Source organism: Schistocerca cancellata, unplaced genomic scaffold, assembly GCF_023864275.1.
Source record: "Schistocerca cancellata isolate TAMUIC-IGC-003103 unplaced genomic scaffold, iqSchCanc2.1 HiC_scaffold_1104, whole genome shotgun sequence".
Lineage (NCBI taxonomy): Eukaryota > Metazoa > Arthropoda > Insecta > Orthoptera > Acrididae > Schistocerca > Schistocerca cancellata.
The window spans coordinates 5,034,964-5,049,464 of record NW_026047103.1 but is presented as its reverse complement, the minus strand read 5'-3'; positions in this window follow the sequence as shown (position 1 = coordinate 5,049,464).

The window sequence follows — 14,501 nt, the reverse complement described above, 5'->3', positions numbered from 1 at the left end:
GACGGCGGCGGTGCACAAATGCTGCGCAGCTAGCGCCATTCGACGGCCAACACCGCGGTTCCTGGTGTGTCCGCTGTGCCGTGCGTGTGATCATTGCTTGTACAGCCCTCTCGCAGTGTCCGGAGCAAGTATGGTGGGTGTGACACGCCGGTGTCAATGTGTTCTTTTTTCCATTTCCAGGAGTGTATGTAGCTATGGGCTCCACACTAGCGTGGTGCCATTAACAGTCTCTACATACTGATAGGTGTCATGTATAATTTTGGTATATGAATAGATTTGAGCGAGCAGCGATGTTGTAAAGCTGTATCGCAGAAGTTATGTTACTATCTCTGATCTGCGGTAGGGAGCAGTGGAGCAGACAAGGTTATGCTGTGTTAAAGTGAGAAAACAATAGCAATATTGTATTCCAAATTTACAGTCTTAATTTACCATTTCCTTCAGTCAATATGATTATATCAATATTGTAACAGAAACTAATTGGTGAAAGAGGAAGACTACTGGAATGTCAAAGACCCACTTTGAACGTGTAAATGTTTCCTTGTTTTATTGGGACCAATGACCTCGTTGTTGGGTCCCCTCCCCTTAACAAACCAACCAACCAACCTTGTTTTGCCATCGTCTTCCTGCAATTTTGCTAAGGAGTGATCGATGTATATACTTCAGCAGCTTAGTACAGTCAGCTTGGTACAGACAGAAATAAATGGTAAGCGTTTAGGTAATGGTCATGTGGGAGACGCCTTGGCAGACGATGTATCATGGCTCTGCCCCCGATGAATTTTCAAAGTTTGTACTAATCCATTTTTTAACAGGTATTACCGGGTTGAGAATAGGTTCAAAATGGTTCAAATGGCTCTGAGCACTATGGGACTCTACATCTTAGGTCATAAGTCCCCTAGAACTTAGAACTACTTAAACCTAACTAACCTAAGGACATCACACACACCCATGCCCGAGGCAGGATTCGAACCTGCGACCGTAGCAGTCCCTCGGTTCCGGACTGCATCGCCAGAACCGCTAGACCACCGCGGCCGGCGAGAATAGGTCAGCTTCTGCCTTTGTCAGTAAATAGTATAATTTCTATGATATTCTGTACGTATTTCTAGTATCACGATGAGTCTGTACGATGTTTTTCTTTTGAAGATATCATATTAAGGAGAGACTTTGTGTGTATAATGTTGACACTTCCTTGGGATTTCATGATGATATTTTCTTTTCCTGGTATAGGAGGTCTGAGATTAGTGTTACTTTTTAAGAGTTTTGCTGCTTTTCTAGACTCGATTTCTTTCTCTATGTGGTTATTTGTGGTTGGGTACCTAAATTCTTGTTGCCTGATGATTACTCTTTTTGTTCTAAGAGATAATATTTATCTTGTCAACTCTGACATATATTCATTACTTTGCCCAAATTCTTCTTTTGGCTATGTTGACTGACGCATGACGAAAGACATTAAATTGCTTTTTTCGATAGGTACAATAGGCCTAGTGCACTATACAAACCTTTCTTTTTCTCCTCATGTTATATTTATTCCCGTAGCCAGAGGAGCTCCTATTTTCCCCTTGCCTGTGTTTACTCTGCACAGATACACTCCTGGAAATGGAAAAAAGAACACATTGACACCGGTGTGTCACACCCACCATACTTGCTCCAGACACTGCGAGAGGGCTGTACAAGCAATGATCACACGCACGGCACAGCGGACACACCAGGAACCGCGGTGTTGGCCGTCGAATGGCGCTAGCTGCGCAGCATTTGTGCACCGCCGCCGTCAGTGTCAGCCAGTTTGCCGTGGCATACGGAGCTCCATCGCAGTCTTTAACACTGGTAGCATGCCGCGGCAGCGTGGACGAGAACCGTATGTGCAGTAGACGGACTTTGAGAGAGGGCGTATAGTGGGCATGCGGGAGGCCGGGTGGACGTACCGCCGAATTGCTCAACACGTGGGGCGTGAGGTGTCCACAGTACATCGATGTTGTCGCCAGTGGTCGGCGGAAGGTGCACGTGCCCGTCGACCTGGGACCGGACCGCAGCGACGCACGGATGCACTCCAAGACCGTAGGATCCTACGCAGTGCCGTAGGGGATCGCACCGCCACTTCCCAGCAAATTAGGGACACTGTTGCTCCTGGGGTATCGGCGAGGACCATTCACAACCGTCTCCATGAAGCTGGGCTACGGTCCCGCACACCGTTAGGCCGTCTTCCGCTCACGCCCCAACATCGTGCAGCCCGCCTCCAGTGGTGTCGCGACAGGCGTGAATGGAGGGACGAATGGAGACGTGTCGTCTTCAGCGATGAGAGTCGCTTCTGCCTTGGTGCCAATGATGGTCGTATGCGTGTTTGGCGCCGTGCAGGTGAGCGCCACAATCAGGACTGCATACGACCGAGGCACACAGGGCCAACACCCGGCATCATGGTGTGGGGAGCGATCTCCTACACTGGCCGTACACCACTGGTGATCGTCGAGGGGACACTGAATAGTGCACGGTACATCCAAACCGTCATCGAACCCATCGTTCTACCATTCCTAGACCGGCAAGGGAACTTGCTGTTCCAACAGGACAATGCACGTCCGCATGTATCCCGTGCCACCCAACGTGCTCTAGAAGGTGTAAGTCAACTACCCTGGCCAGCAAGATCTCCGGATCTGTCCCCCATTGAGCATGTTTGGGCTGGATGAAGCGTCGTCTCACGCGGTCTGCACGTCCAGCACGAACGCTGGTCCAACTGAGGCGCCAGGTGGAAATGGCATGGCAAGCCGTTCCACAGGACTACATCCAGCATCTCTACGATCGTCTCGATGGGAGAATAGCAGCCTGCATTGCTGCGAAAGGTGGATATAAACTGTACTAGTGCCGACATTGTGCATGCTCTGTTGCCTGTGTCTATGTGCCTGTGGTTCTGTCAGTGTGATCATGTGATGTATCTGACCCCAGGAATGTGTCAACAAAGTTTCCCCTTCCTGGGACAATGAATTCACGGTGTTCTTATTTCAATTTCCAGGAGTGTAGATACCATAGATATGCGCATAAATATTTTTTTATGTTAACATAGGAAGTTCTTGCAATCATATGGAAAATATTTTGTCATAAAGCAACTGTGTTTGCACACTCCTCTGAATGTATATAACTATTTTATAGAACTATGTTACTCATGTTACCGAATGTGACATACTTCGCTCTCGATAACTATTTTTCACATGCCACTATTATAACTTTATATGCAATGTTTCTGGTCCTACTGCATCGAAGTTTGCACATTAGACTGAATGTAACGGGGTGTTTCCATGCCACTACGACATATTAGACTTTATGAATACTCTTTTCTTGCTGATATTCCTACCTTGAATATTTGCCTAGTCTTGAGACACTTCTTTAGCGGTAAGAGGTACTGTATTCTAATATTTTTGCTCTTTAAGGTCAAAAATTATTGTCACGCAGCAACTAAGTTTGCACATTACATTGACATGTAGATTTTGTAAATACTTTTGAAAAACTGATTATTTGCCTAATTTTAAGCCACTTCTTCAGTGTTAAGATGTATTATATTCTGTTTTTTCTTTTACTATATCTTTAACTGCCCTGTTCATTCCCTCCATCGAAACATTAAAAAGTGCAGGAGATAGAATACTTCCTTGCTTAAGTCCTTGTCTTATTTCGAAGTATTCAGAGTTCCCCAATGGTGTTCTAATTCTACAATAGTGTCCTCTGTACATTGCTTTTATAACATTAATGTATCCATCTTCTATATCTATCTTCTTCATTTCTTCCCAGAGTCTTTCCCTGTCAACTGAGTCATATGCCTTTTCTATGTCTATGAAAACAATTATCACCCTTTTGTTATACTACCAGCTTTTTTCCATCAGTTGACTGATAGAAAATATCAGGTCGATCGTGCTTCTTCCTTTCCTAAGCCCATGCTGTTCTTCACTCAGCTCCTTTTCTATCTTTTCACTTATTCGATTTAGTAAAATTCTTTCAAAAATCTTGGCTGTATGACTCATAAGGGTTATTCCTCTGTAGTTTTTACAAAGTCTTTTATTGCCTTTCTTGAAGATGGGAACAATGTCTCCTGTTCTCCAGTCGTCAGGTATTGTACTATTTCTCCACACGCTTGATAGTACTCTATACAGCCACTGCATTCCCACTGGACCTGCTGCTCTTATCATGTCCACTGATACTTCATCAGGTCCTGGGGCTTCCCCCCCTCCCCCCATTCATCTTCTTCACAGCTTTTTCCATTTCTTCCCATGTAATTTGTCCTAATTCTGCTTCCCAACTTCTCTCAATTTCTCCATTATTTGTTGTTTCCTCGTGTACCTGCTCCTCAGCGTTTAACAGCTTCTTAAAATGTTCTTTCCAGAGATCTTTTATATTCCCTGGATCTTCAGTCACGGTACCGTCCTCTGTTTCCATCTTTAGTGGTACTTCAGAAGCCTTCCTTTTATTTTTCATCATTTTATAGAACATTTTCTTATTGCTCTTCACATCTTCTTCAAGTTTTTTTGTAAACTGTTCCCATGCCCTTTTCTTTGCTGTTTCCACTATTTCTTTGCACTTATTTTATGGTCTTCGTCATTTTCAGTTTTCCACCACATTCTCCAACCTCCATTTTTTCTTCTAACTGCTTGGATTGTGGTATCATCCCACCAACTTGTCTGTCTTATTTTTTCCTTTCCAGATGTTCTGTCACATACTTTTTGTGTTGATTCCACTAAAGTGTCTTTGAATAAACTCCATTCTTTTTCTACATCGCAGAAAACTTCTTTTGGAAATTTTGTGTGATTAATTCTCTGTACTTCTCAGCACATTCACTCTCCTTCAGTTTCCAATCCCGTATCCTCATCACTTTCCTCTGCTTTCTATTTTTCTCACACTGATTCATTTTCCATTTTCCCACCAGTAATCTATGGTCTCTATCTGCACTCACACTTGGAATTACCTTCACATTTGTTACTTTCTCTCCCCATTCCCTATCTACTAGAATATAATGAATTACACTCTTCGTTCTTCCATCCCAACTGTATCTGGTGATAACATGACTTTCTCTCTTCATAAACCAGCTGTTTGCTATTTTCATTCCATTCCTCTGGCACAAATCCAGGAGTCTTTCTCCTTCTTCATTTTTGCATCCATATCCAAATCATCTCAATACTTGCTCGAATCCCTTTCTGTCTTTGCCTACCTGTGCATTAAAATCTCCCATCACTATATTAGCACTCTCTATATGGTTTTCTAACACATTTTCAAAGTCCATCTTCTCTTCTTCGCTACATCCCACTTGAGGTGCATAAATCTGGATTACTTTTAGTGATTCTTTTTGGAATCTCAGGTTTAAGATTATGATCCTGTCTGATATATATCTCACACTTTCAATACAGCTTTGTACATTCCTATTCATCAACACTGCCACACCATTTCTTCCATACCTGTTATTCCCACTCCAGTACAGTTTTCCTCCTCCTCTAAAATTCTTCTCACCTTTTCCCTTCCACTTTGTTTCGCTTAATCCCAATATATCTAAATTCCTCTCTGTTAGTACATCTGTCATTTCTCCATTTTTCCATTGAGGGTTAATATATTAAGGGTGCCAATATTTAGGTTATTTTTTAGTTCAGTTGGTTTCATCTTCTTGTACTGATGAATATCATCAGGTCTCCCATCATTTGCACCAGTTCTTGAAGAAGCAGTGGGGTCAAATCTTGAGTGGTTCGTTCCGAGGCTCGTCTGTGTTTTGAAAGCAATATATGAAGACTTTCCTACTGGCTTGCTAGGCCTAACGCAAGGAAGGATTTTCTGTTGAGGTTGTCTCCCTTAGGCAGTTGTCTCCGCAAGGCAGTGGTTCCCTTCTCAGGAGGGTTGCCTCATCTGCCAGCTACGCCGCTGCGAAGTCTTCCTTCTCCGCCGTCGCTGCCATTAAGGTCTTCACCCGTAACCCTGGGCATGAGTTCCGTGTTATACCCGACGGGATTGGGTCCCTGCCTGAACTCAGCCATACTAGCACTCCGGCCTACTGAAGTGTAGGATGCCCACCCCCACGACGTGGACGCGCCAGACAGGAATTACCCCAGTGGAGGAATAGGGAAGGGCACCCTAACTCCCTGGAGCCGGGTTAATGATTGTGTATGGTGCCACAATCAAAGGGCAATAAAAGCTCAAAATAATGTCCATCAACCTCAACGCATTTGGCAATACGTGTAACGACATTCCTCTCAACAGCGAGTAGTTCGCATTCCGTAAGGTTCACACATGCATTGACAATGCGCTGACGCATGTTGTCAGGCGTTGTCGGTGGATCACGACAGCAAATATCCTGAAATTTTCCCCACAGAAAGAAATCCGAGGACGTGAGATCCGGTGAACGTGCGGGCCATTGTATGGTGCTTCGACGACCAATCCACCTGTCATGAAATATGCTATTCAGTACCGGATCAACCGCACTCGAGCTATGTGCCAGAAATCCATCATGTTGGAAGTACATCTCCATTCTGTCATGCAGTGAAACATCTTGTGGTAACATCGGTAGAATATTACGTAGGAGATCAGCATACATTGTACCATTTAGATTGCCATCGATAAAATGGGGGCCAATTATCCTTCCTCTCATAATGCCGCACCATACATTAACCCACCAAGGTCGCTGATGTTCCACTTGTGGCCGTCATCGTGGATTTCCCGTTGCCCAATAGTGCCTATAATGCCCGTTTACGTTACCGCTGTTGGTGAATGACGCTTCTTCGCTAAATAGAACGCGTGCAAAAAACCTGTCATCGTCCCGAATTTCTCTTGTGCCCAGAGGCAGAACTGTACACAACGTTGAAAGTCGTCGCCATGCTGTTCCTGGTGCACAGAAACATGGTACGGGTGCAATCGATGTTGATGTAGCATTCTCAACACCGACGCTTTTGAGATTCCCGATTCTCGCGCAATTTGTCTGCTACTGATGTGCGGATTAGCCGCGAAAGGAGCTAAAACACCTACTTGGGCATCATCATTTGTTGCAGGTCGTGGTTGACGTTTCACATGTTGTTGAACACTTCCTGTTTCCTTAAATAACGTAACTAGCCGGTTAACGGTCCGGACACTTGGATGATGTCGTCCAGGATACCGAGCAGCATACATAGCACACGCCCGATGGGCATTTTAATCACAATAGCCATACATCTACACGATATCGACCTTTTCCGTTATTGATAAACGGTCCATTTTAACACGGGTAATGTATCACGAAGCAAATATCGTCCGCACTGGCGGAATGTTACGTGATACCACGTACTTATACGTTTGTGACTATTACAGCACCATCTATCACAAAGCGAAAAAAGTGGTCCAACTAAAACATTCATATTTCTTTACGTACTACACGAGTATGTTGCAATGTCACCTTAGAAAACTTAATGAATTACTGTGCTGATAAACATATTATGTTATTTGATTTTCAAACAGCTGAGTAAAACTGAACGTACTCAGACATTCACTAAAGTGACACACAATATTTTTAGCGCAACGCAATCTCACTTTCAGTAATCCCTACAAAAGAATGGCCCTGACTGACGATAACCTATACCTTTCACAAATCACTTACCTCACAAAAATCTTCGTTACTGGAACTACTGCAATACAGCGAGCGCCACTACTGCCAGCTAAATAAAAGATTCTAACTACTGAAGGCACTAACTACTGACAGGCATAGTTAGCAAATGAAAGATTTTGATAGAGAAGGAACAACGTATTTACCTTAATTGTGTTCAAAAGTCATTTTATATATATATATATATATATATATATATATATATATATATATATCAGTTCATGATATCCAGTCTTACAAATTTACTTTCTCTGCCCAGATCATCCGCTCTCAAAACTGCACCATCTCACTCCCCACATACACCACTGTTGGTGGCTCACCTCCAACTGCGCAACGCTACGCGCTGTTAACATCCAGCTGCCTAACACTACAATAGCAAACAACAATGCAAACGAGCCACAGACTGCACACAGCTCAGCCAGTGATTTTCATACAGAGCGGTACGTGGCGTTACCAATAAAAAAACCAAAACTGCCTACTTACAATGTAATAAAAAAATGTGGTTTCCTATTTAGAAAACGCAGTTGATAACTGTTTGACCTATGGCAGCGCCATCTAGCGGGACGACCATAGCGCCATCTTGTCTCCCCCTTCAAGCTAGACGAGTTTCGTTCTTTGTAGTTTTATCGTTTGATGCTTATTTCGTGAGATATTTGGCCCGGTCACCATCAATGGACTACCCTGTATAACCGGGATAATATTGCTCAACATACGGTATGCGATTAACTCTGGATGAAAAGCGGCTTAACAGGTTCCTCACTCCACCTCAAGTAATTTATCTTGAAATGCAACTCGTGTAGAACTTCCACACTGTCCCACAATTGTAACCCTTAACTCGCAGCTTCGCTTCAGGTCGAACCTATCTCCCGCTTTCCGCCTGTGTGTCCCTGTCATTGTCCCCTGCGTCACAAGCACCCCCCCCCCTCCCCCAGCAATGCCGCTACAGTCTCCTTTCACTGTCCCTCTCCGTGCTGCCCACCCTTCCTCCCTTACTGCTAATATCCTCCCACTGAGGCTATCTCTGCTCGCTGCCACTATCTCTCCTTTCCTCCTTGTCACCGTCATATGTTCTGTCTCTTTCTATTTATTGCTCACCCCTCCCTGGTACTGTCTCCTTTACACTTTTCTTAGCAGTGATCTGTCACAATGAATTATGTTTCACTGTCACTGTGTCCCACTCTTTCTCTTGCACTGCCGTTGTCTGCTTCACTCTTTCTATGGCACAGCCTCGGCCTACTATCTTCTAGTATCTCTTTACTGTCTCTTTGTCACTACCGCTGTCTTCCTCTCTCTCAGCATAAGGAAGTACTAACATGCCCAGATACCAAAATTTTTAAAGGTGGTAAGGTAGACTGAGGCGGCTGGTATTTCACTTTTCAATTAGTCTTTTAAATAAACAAGAACATATTCGTATATTTTGTGTTCCTATAGGAGCATTTCTATGCTGGTTCACTCTTTTCGCTGATGCAGGAGGGCATGTAGTTCACATGAAAATAAATGTATTGCTCAGTAAAGTTTAAATAGTTTACTTACGTGCAGTTGAAATAACACGAAACTAATTTTACTCCTCAGACCGGTTTTTACGTCAATAGATTTTGTATGTGCTTCAGTACTAAAAGATGCCGTTCCCCGAACATAATGGAGACACTTTACAGAATAATTCTCCGTATTGTGTCACTTTATCGACTACTTTTTAACTTCACACCGGATTTTACGAGCGTGTTTTACGTGTACTGGTAGGGTAACTTTGAAGTTCTGTATCTCGGAAACGGATAAAGATATGGAGAAAATTTTCAAGTTTGTTAGAGATCAGAGTCATAGGAATACATCGTAAAAGAGTAATTTGCTGTGAATATCAATCTCGGAATCAGCGGCTGGAGTATGGAATCCAGAAAACAAGCTTTTAGGTGTTTCTGGCTACCGGATGAACATTTTTGCAAACTGGCAGATGTCTCTTCTACACAAATGCACACAGAAAATACATTTAAAATTTCAGGCAACTGCTGTGTGTAGTTATTACTTGTATTTCACCTCGTGCCGGATTTTACGTGTACATGTAGAGTGGTACAAGGGTTTAATGAAACCCTTAACTGGGTTTAGACGGGAACATTTTAATAGATCAAACGCAGAAATAATCATTGGAATGTGATCTTAAATTACAAATATTCACTTCTCCACATAATCACCACACAATTTGGTACATTTCTGCCGCCGATGAACAAGTTTTGTGAAGCCGTCACGGAAGAAGTCGACACTCTGTTTCCGCAACCACAGTCTCACAGTTCTGTCAAAGTCTTCATTAGAAGCATAAAGATGTCCCCGAAGATCGCCTTTGACTATCGGGAACAGATGGAAGTCAGACGGTGCTAAATGTGGAGTGTATTGAGGATGCCGTACGGTGGCGATATTCAGTCTCTGAAGTTCTGCTGTGGTGGCACATGAAGTGTGTAACGCCGGAAATGCATATCCTCCTATTTCCATCTGCTCCACTATAATTTTTTTCCTTATTTTGTTACCTGAAGTTATGACATTTCTGGGTTTTTATATATTGTAATTGTTTTACTGTTTGTATACATATATTTATGCATTTATGTTGGTTTGTTTTGTGAATATTATTTGTATTTATACGCTGAGTCTGGCCTAGGGAAAACTATGATATCGAACGAATACATCATTAGGTCGTGTGGAGAACCAAAGTGTTTAGGATCTTTGGTAGAGTTAACTCTGTCGCGTGGAGCGCGGGCAGAGGCGGAGTCTGGCTGGGGTGGTGCAGTGGAGCAGGTGTGTTGTGTGACGCTCCGGCGAGTTGCCGCGCTTTCGGGGTCGGGCAGCATGTAATTGCGCTCGACTTGCTATGATAGTTTCTGACACGGCGTCACGGACGGGAAGCATTAGCTGGCGCACATCAAGAGCCCGTTTCGTCTGGTGACCGTGTCGAGAAGAAGGCGCGCCAACATCCAGCTTCTGCAACAGCGACGGCCGACAATGAGTGACTGTCGCCACCTCCCCGATCGACGACTTCAAACCTTCAATGAACCAACAAGGAAGACTGGAAACACGTAAAGTTATAGAACTGTATGGCTTACCTCAGCTTTTCAAACTGTTCCGTTTTCATAACTAAATTACAGCGACATAGCATGAACCTTTGTTGCTCATTGTCACAATTGCTTTACCAAGCATGGTCCCTTCCTTTTACGGAATGAACCCGAGTGTCATTGAAATTCAAACGCCAGCTTCATTCGATTTCACTGCTTTAATTTCAAAGTTCAGTTAAGGTATTCATAGCTGGCTAACATATCTAGATTACACAAGCACAAATTAAGAGTGCGAGTTTTGTTACCGTATTTTACCTTACATGTGACTGCAGCTCAGCTTGGTACGTACTAAATTTTACTATTGTTAATTGTTCAGAATCATTTAATTCAAGTTCAAAGTTAAATCTCTTATTTCTAAATTGCGTAGATTCAAGTAGCTTTTGAAATGATTGTTGAGGTAGTCCAAGACTACTGAATTTCGATGTGCTTCAGAAAGAAAGCTCACTATTAACTTCAGTCACTAAATTAACTTTCGATTTTCCGGTTTTATTAATTCTTTCGCTAAATTAAGTCAGAGTGTAGCGAAATTTGTTACTTCTGACAAACTTTCAGTTTTCACACTACACGTGTCAACCTTCAGTTGCCACGCTTCTAGTGCTAATTATAGGTGTATTAACCTTTCTTTTTCAGTTACTATAGTAATTGTCCTTAGGACTGGCGACCGTAATTTCCCCAAATCTCAAATATCTAATCACCGCTAGTTAACTGTTAACGTAACGGCCGCACATTTACTTTCCTTATTAACTTTACCCCTTTTCAAAATTGATTTCTGCCAGTTTCATTTGCATTTTTCCTTTCATTTAGATGTAACCCTTTCCTCCCTCTTTACCGGCAGATTAACTTCGGTGACGATTGCTTTTCCCAAATTTCCATTAGGTACACGCAGTTAAATTTTTTCACTGTCATTAAGGTCGATAATCGAGGGGGAGGTTAGATGTGTATGGTTTGGCATTCTCATGCTGCGGGAAAATATTTCCCTTTTCCTTTCTGACCCTTGTTAGCCATCGTTTCAAAGTTCGCAACGATGTGATGTAACGTTCTGAATTTATTGTTGTTCCACGATCAAGGAAATCAACATGGATAACACAATGTGCGTCCCAGAACACTGTGGCCATGATTTTTCCAGCTTAGGGCTGCCTCTTGAATTTCTTTTTCTGACGCGCGTCTTTGTGACGATATTGCATGGACTGACGTTTCGCCTCCGGGTCGTAATGGTGCACCCATGTTCCGTCTCCTGTCACAATTGAATGGAGGAAGGCGTCACCTTCATTCTCGTAACGCGAGAGGAGTTCCTGGCAAATTTAAAGTCGATGCGCTTTTATTTCAGGAGTCAGCTTCTGCGATACTCATCGTGCACAGATCTTCCGATAGCCGAGCATAGCAATAATGTGGCCCACACTTTCTTGCAGTTTCTCTCTCAGTGATCCGACGATCGTCCTGCAAAATTTTGCTTGTGAAACTCGGTGGTTGCTGTCACAGGATGTCCAACTCTTTGTTTGTCACGCAGGTCAGGTGTTCCCTCCTCAGCACCTTTAAACCCGCTCATCCAACGATGCACAGTAATCACACCTACACTATCACCATAAACTGCTTTCATTCTCTGATGAATCTCCTTTGGCATGACACCTTCTACTGTCAAGAATTCAATGACTGCACTTTGCTTAAATCGCATTGACCGACCATCTGCACAGGGTTCCATACTTTACACTGTAACAACACAGCCGTTCAATGCTAAGACTTCCCGCCAACTGGAGCTGTAGAGAAGAGGCTACGTAACAAGCCAGTACGTGCTGCATACCAATGCTGCGAACTATTGAAGAATTGCGAAGGTGGAGGCTTTACTTTTCAGTCAACCCTCGTAAATTCGAACCTCCGTTTCTTGGAAAAGGATCAGTATATCAAAAAAAATTGTCAAGTTGGTTGTAGATCGGGATGTTAAGAATAAATCGTAAACATCTCACCCATTGACTGCTCATGGCGGTCTTGGAGTCCGCAGCTGGGTTTTGGTGCACTGGTGACAGCGAAAATGTAGTAAAAACAGCCTTTCTGTGAGATTTTCCGAGGAACCGTCTATGATGTAATGACGTTTGAATAAGCCAACTGTAGACTACATCAAATGCAAAAAGAACCAACCGCATTTCCCTATTTTCCTAAACAGGATGAAGGGTGTAATGTTCGTATTTTGACCCTTTACTATAAAACAGTGACATTAGGACAATCCTACTGTTGGGTGTACAAATGGTCCAAAGTCCAAGGTTTATGCAGAACACTTGACACTACCTTCTTATTACCAATGGAGCTGAGATATGAGCACCGAAAAATCCTGTTTCTAAGCGCTTCCTTTTGAAACGTATTTGGTACGCCTGCCGACGCACGGGTACCGATTACTTAAAGGCAAATTGTTAGTGAAGTTCTTGGAAGCTGATAAGCTGTTCCTGTAGCTACATACCATATTGTGGCAGAATAACTGCTGTCTTCATATTTTGGTTGCATATGAAGGAAGTTTAGTCTTAATACGAAAGTTTGATAGTATGATAAAAACAACATCTAAAGAGAATAAGCTCTACTGAAGAACATTCTTCGGCAAGTAGAAGAGACTCCACGAACTGCTCAAATAATAACTTCTGATTGTAATTCGTTATTCTACGTTTATGTTCTGTTATTTCCTTTATGTGTTATGCGTGTTGGGTGTAGGCGAGTGTGAATACTTGTTCTCGGTACAGAGGCGTGAGTCACTGCAGCAAAAGAAATTCGGAATTTATATAATCATTGAGGGAAGTGGCAACAAAACGATTATTCTCGTAGGTGTGCAGAATGTATGAGTCTGGCGATATACCGTCTGACTTTCGGAAAAATGTCATCCCACAATTCCGGAGACTGCAAGAGCTGACCAATGCGAGAATTATCTCAGAATCAGTTTAAGAGTTCATGCAATCAAGTTCTTGAGACGAATAATACACAGAAGAATGGGAAAAAGTAGAAGATGTGATACATGCCGATCAGTTGGGGTTTAGGAAAGGTGAAGGCACGAGAGAGGAACTACTGGCGCTGCAGCTGATGACGGAATCAAGACTAAAGGAAAATCAAGACACGTTCATAGGATTTGTCGACCTAGAAAATCCGCTCAACAACGCCAAATGGTGCAAGCTGTTCGAAATTTGGAGGAAAACAGGGGTAAGGTATAGTGAGAAATGGGTAATATACAACATATGCGAGAGCCGAGAGGGAACAATAAGAGTGGAAGACCAAGAACGAAGTGCTCTCGTTAGGATGGATGTAGGACAGGGGCGAAAAGTTCAATCTACACATCGAAGAAGCAGCGACGGAAAAAGAAGAAAGATTCGAGATTGGAACCGGAATTCAAGGTGAACGGATATCAATGATAAGACTGGCTGAATACGTTGCTACCCTCAGTGAAAGTGAAGGAGAATCACTGAATGTGCTGAATGGAATGGACAGTTAATGAGCACAGAGTATCGATTGAGAGTAAATCGAAGAAAGACGAACGTAATGAGAAGTAGCAAAAATTAGAACAGGGAGAAACTTGTCGTCAGAATTGGTGATCAAGAAGCAGATGAAGTCAAGGAAATTTGCTTCATAGACAGCGAACTAACCAATGATGGATGGAGGAATGAGGAAACAGAAAGCTGACTAGATTGGCAGAAAAGGCATTTCTGAAGAAGAGAAGTCTGCTAGTATCAAACGTAGACCATAATCTGGGAATGAATTCCTGAGAATTTACGTTTTGGACACAGCACTGTATGATAGTGAAACACGGACTGTGAGAAAACCGGGACAGAAGAGAACCTGTGAGGTAACGA